Source organism: Ammodytes marinus (assembly GCF_949987685.1).
Source record: "Ammodytes marinus genome assembly, chromosome: 1".
In the NCBI taxonomy this organism is placed as follows: Eukaryota; Metazoa; Chordata; class Actinopteri; order Uranoscopiformes; family Ammodytidae; genus Ammodytes; species Ammodytes marinus.
Genome location: NC_137230.1, coordinates 16,954,934 through 16,960,933, shown reverse-complemented (window position 1 = coordinate 16,960,933; position 6,000 = coordinate 16,954,934).

Sequence of the window (6,000 nt, the reverse complement as noted above, 5' to 3'; positions counted from 1 at the left end):
CCCATAATATATGTAAATGAGGACCAACATGATCAATTTCAGAACTACTTACTTCAAGAAGAATATAGTAATAGAAAACTGATACTGTAGGGATCATTCTGCATAATAAGAACTTTGTGAATACATTCATTTTCTAGTTGATTTATTGCTAATAGTTATTTTACACCTATACCATTTTGAATGTATGACTTTGACATGTAATTCAGTATTTTTTATAATGTGTAAAGCTATTATTGAATGAAATGATGTGAATAACTTTCCCAGCGCTGTGGGAGTAAAAACATTGGCATCTGTTCAAATAAAGTCAACTGGTTTGATACTAAAGGTACATGAGGTGTCTTGAAGTGCAGGAGTGTCTTCAGCCAATTCATTATTGATGATGTTGATAGTGGATAGTGATGAATAGGAGTACATCATTTTTTAATGTAATTGTTACATTCAGCCCCACAAATACTCTGTCACTTGGCAAGATTAATTGATGCTCATCATTTCATACTCGCTCGTCCTGTCAAATATCTTTAAGGAACACACAGACAACCATCCTGACCACAAGGTCACATTCCTGGTGTGAATAGCCTGCAGTCACTCCCTTTTAATAGAAACTAGAAACACAGAGGCAAAGAGCCAAGTTTATAGGCTGACGTTGCCAAGCAATGGCTTGATGAGCCGTACATTATATTGTGACAAAGATCGGCTGTTGCTATTGTCCAACAATTCTCAGAACAGTATATGAGGCATTTTTACAACTCTGAGTAGTTAATTATTAGCCAGACGTCAAACAAATGCGGTTCTTTACTCATGCAATCAGTGAGGCAGTTTCTCAGCCAGGCCTCTGCCAGGCCAAATCTAATGTCATGTTCAAATATTTTTGCATAAACATATGATAACCACTTGTTGTAGTGATTGTACTCAACTGTATTGTTTTGTGGTTATGCTGATTAAGCGTAAAATTAATTCCACCAGGCGAGATTTACAAGAACGACCAATTAACATTAAGGAAATACAACTGAAAACGACCAATATATTACATTCATTCACTCTTTCAAGCTCCTGCATGTTCATTTAACTCATGCCAACAAGCAGATGAGCAACATCTACATTCACTGAAGTACTGGTTCTTAAGTGCTTATCTGAGGTACTTGTAGTTAAAGTTTTCCATTTGAGGACCTTAAATACAATTCAGAGGGAAATATTTACTTTTTAAGCTTCTACCGTTATTTGACAGCTTTAGTTAATGGTCACGTTACAGATTATCATTTAACATACAAAAGAACACGAAGAGTTTATAAAATATGATTTGTTATAGACTAAACTTCCCTATAATAACTCATTAAAGCTGAAACAATTAGTTGATTAACCATGGTTCTCAATTCTTTAAGGTTTATTACAATAAACCGGGTGTTGGAGTATTGGTCAAACAAAATAGGCAATATGAAAGTGGCCCTTTGGCCGCTGTGACTTTTTTCAAACAATGAATTATTTAATCCAGGAAATAATCCACAAATTACAACAACCATTAGTTGATCCTAAATATAGTGGTTATTAAACATAAGCTCCACTTACCACACATTTAAATGCTGTTTGAACCTGAATGTTTCAATACAATCAAATAGTGTTACATATAATAGTATGACACACTCAAGGGAGTGGAGGATTATTTTGAAATGACCTTTACTCAATATTTTCAAGTCAGACTTCAGGTCATCATTTCTGCGTGGTGTTTGCTACTTCTACTTAAGTTAAGTATCTTTCTCCACAACTGAAAGATAGTGATACCTAGGAATTCACCGTGTCCCTGTAAAATTTAGCGTTGATCTTTGATGCTGTGTGCAGGTTGCAGTACAGTTGTTTGATCCACCCTCCTGTGTGGCAGCAGTTGCTTGTGTGATATTTTGCTGTTGAGACCAGCAACACTGTCTGTTCAACATCCCTGCAGCTGTGGAATTCAGCTTGACTTGTGTTTTGGTGATGTCTTGATGGAAAAGCACCATTTCAACTGTGTGGCAACTTTTAAAAAGCAGTCCACAGTTAGGTCCACGTGTTTTGGGGTTGTTCATAAACATGCTTTTCTGGTAATGTGAAGCCAGACGGAAACATTTGAGGCCAAATGTTACAGCCTGAACAAATGTATGTTCATAGCAATATGTACTCTTGAAGGGATAGGTACATTCTTTTTTTTCAAATTAAGTCTTAAAACAATCCCAACATGTGTTAATGGTCACATATTCTCTTTCCAGACAGGAATGTTTCATGTAAGTGACTGTGGACAGACTCCACACTAATTTTTCTGTAAACTTCTAAAGTTCAGCAGAGATGATCTTCCGGTGTTCTAAAGTGTATAGTCTGTTCACAGAGTCAGCTCTACACGATAAGCAAGAAAGCAGTTGGTTAGGCCCCCTGGTCTCCGAAAATATATACTTTATAATCAACACAATTGGAACTGTGTCACTACAAATGAATAGATTTAAACGAAGAAAATCAGAAGGAATAGCCCAAATGGATTTACAAGTCTTTACATGCTTATTTCGTACATTACTTGAATTTAAATTAAAATTTTCAAAACACAAGTCGGTTCAGTGTCTTGTGAAGTGAAAAATCATTACAATAAAGTGTGTGTGTGTGTGGGGGGACGGGGGGGGTCGTGCTTAGGGGCACTCAACCCAAGCCTGTTAACTATAATGGCACTAAAAACAAAGAAAATGTGGAAGATCTCCAGCTGATTTCTGCAAATGCCAAAGCTTCCTTATCATTGGCTGAACTGGAATGTAATGAGGACTGTGGATTTTCTCACCACTATAACATTTTAATTTCAAGTTGAATGCCCAGCGATCATTAACTCGATGAAAAGCCAGATCACATTCAATGCATTGAAATAGAATTGAAGAAGAAACTCTCCTTTGGGGGCGCCCTTAGCTCAGTTGGTAGGGCGTCCCCCCCATGGGGCTCGGCCAGCAGCGGACCCGGGTTCGATTCCAGCCCGCGGTCGTACTCTGCATGTCACTCCTCTCTCTGCCCCATTTCAACTCTGTCTCTACACTATCAATAAAGCATAAAGATGCCAAAAAATAGAAAAAAAGAAACTCTCCTTTAACTTACCCAATGAAAGGAAGTACAGAGACTTTTATTCAGAAAGTTTTTTCAATGGAAGGCTCCAAAATAAAAAGGAAATAACAACAGCATTGTGGCTGTATAGCCTCTAGTTTAATCACCTGCTCACTGACTTAATCCAAACAGGGAGGGGCACGTTGAACTGGTTATTGTTGACGTTCTTATTTAATACGCACGTCACGGTCCTGTGACGACTGACACTGTGATAATGATGGGTTGAATATTGTTATGTAGCCTACAGTAGCAGTAAAAATATACTAAACTGACACCAATCTGATAACCTGTCAGGCCAATTCATCTGAATCTATGGGTCAGGTTAAGCTTATCTGGACGACCCAGCAGTGTAAAGTACATACGAGTTATATGAAGAACTTAGTGTTTATCATGAGAAAAATGACAGTGACTCTATAGACACACAAGCCCTCAAAGCAGGTTAGTCCTGCTGCACTGAGGTATTCAGTGCCCGAGGCTTGTTATTGTACAGACTCTGAGTAATGCTACGAGTATTACTCCAAACAAAAAACACAATAAACTTGTTGAGGGTGTCGATCAGGAAGTAAGTTCTGTCATTAAACTTTCCAAAAGCTAATCCACCTCTTAACATGTTCAGAAGACCAACAATAAATAACAACCAGTCGTGCGCCCTTACAATAAGATGGAGAGTACGGGAGTTATGTGAGTTGTTTTGAGGGGGAGACCACCTCTCCCATTTACGTCCCTGTGGGTCTGCAGAGATCTGACAGCTCTGCTTTGTGATAAAAACCAGTCCCCACTCCTCCTTTCAACATATTGACTTAATTCGTAATGCTCATACACTGTGTGCACAATTATTAGGCAAGTTGTATTTTTGAGGATTAATTTTATTATTGAACAACTACAGTGCTCTCGGTCAATCCAAAATGTTAATGAACATAAACCTGAATGTTTAAGAAAGTAAAAGTGAGGTTTTGTCTTTCTTACGAGAATATATATATATATATATATATATATATATATATATATATATATATATATATGCACAATTATTAGGCAACTATTAGTGTGCAGAATTATTATGCAACTAAATAAAAAAACAAATTTTCCCATCTCACTTTTTTATTTTCATCTGTTAAAGTGAGAATAATAAAACAACTCAAAATTTACAAATAAAAATTTCCGACATGTAAAAAAAAAAAATCAGTGACCAATTTTGCCACCCTTCTTTTCAATAACTATAACAAGCCTTCCATTCATGGAGTCTGTCAGTTTCTTGATCTGTTGACGATCAACTTTTTGTGCAGCAGCAACCACAGCCTCCCAGAAACTGTTCCGAGAGGTGTACTGATTTCCTTCACTGTAAATATCCCGTTAAGCAGGGCCCACAGGTTCTCAATAGGGTTTAAGTCAGGTGAGGAAGGGGGTCATGTCATTATTTTTACATCCTTAAGGCCTTTACTGGCTAGCCATGCAGTTGGGTACTTCGATGCATGTGATGGAGCATTGTCCTGCATAAAATGCATGGTCTTCTTGAAAGATACAGACTTTTTCCTGTACCACTGCTTGAAGAAAGTATCTTCTAGAAACTGGCAGTAGGTTTGGGAGTTGATTTTGAGGCCATCTTCAACCCGAAAAGGTCCAACTAGCTCATCTTTATTTATACCAGCCCATACCAGTACCCCACCTCCACCTTGCTGGCGTCTGAGTCGAAGTGGAGCTCTGTGTCCGTTACTGATCCAGCCATGGGGCCCATCCGTCTGGTCCATCAAGAGTCACTCTCATCTCATCAGTCCATAAAACCTTTGAAAAATCTGTCTTCAGATATTTCTTGGCCCAGTCTTGACGTTTCAACTTGTGTGTTTTGTTCAGTGGTGGTCGGGTTTCAGCCTACCTTACCTTGGCCATGTCTCTAAGCACTGAACACCTTGTACTTCTGAGCACTCCGGGTAGGTTGCAGTTCTGGAATATGGCAGAACTGGAGGATAATGGTTCCTGGTAGCTTCACGTTTGATTCTTCTCAAATCTTTGGCAGTTAATTTGCGCCTTTTTTTACTCAATACGTTTCTTGCGACCTTGTTGGCTATTTGCAACAAAATGTTTGATGGTTCTGTGGTCACACCCCAATATCTTAGCAATTTCAAGAGTGCTGCATACCTCTGAAATACTTTTTACAATTTTTGACTTTTCAGAGTCCGTTAAATCTCTTTTTTTGCCCATTTTGCCTCAGGAAGAGAAACTGCCAATTAATTATGCACACCTTGATATAGAGTGTTGATCTCCTTAGGCCACACCCTCACTCATTACACAAATACACATCACCTGGTATGCTTAAATCCAATAAGCACTTTATACAGGTTTATACAGCTTGAAGTTTGGAAATATGCATAAAAATTATGATATGGCCAAAATCCTCACTTGCCTAATAATTGTGCACACAGTGTACTTGTGGGAAAGCAAAGGAGCATAGAAGTAGTACAGCCCCTTTACATTGACAATGACAACATTTGTGGCATCAATTAACTCCAAATGTATGACTTTGCATTATTAGTCCAGCTAAACATTTTAGTTTCTGTTTATTTCTGATCGTCTGTCACCTCTTACAGCAGTTTTTAGGAAATGTTAACCCTGAGAACCAGGATTTAGAAATCTATTTATTTTTGTCCAATTGTGGAAGCTAGGGGGCAGCATGGCACTGTGACATTTTCTCTCCGCCTTCTCTGAACCACCTTGAAGAGTTGTTTCTAAATCCCTGAAATACTTGTAAAACTTGTATGTTTCCTTTTTACAATAGTGAAACAGGGAGCTGTGTGTGAAAGAGGGGAGCTTTACAGACCTCTAAATCTACAGCTTCACATATAGTATCAGTAACAATACGTTCACTCCAAGACAACTCTCTTTCTCAGCTGTCCACCTCTC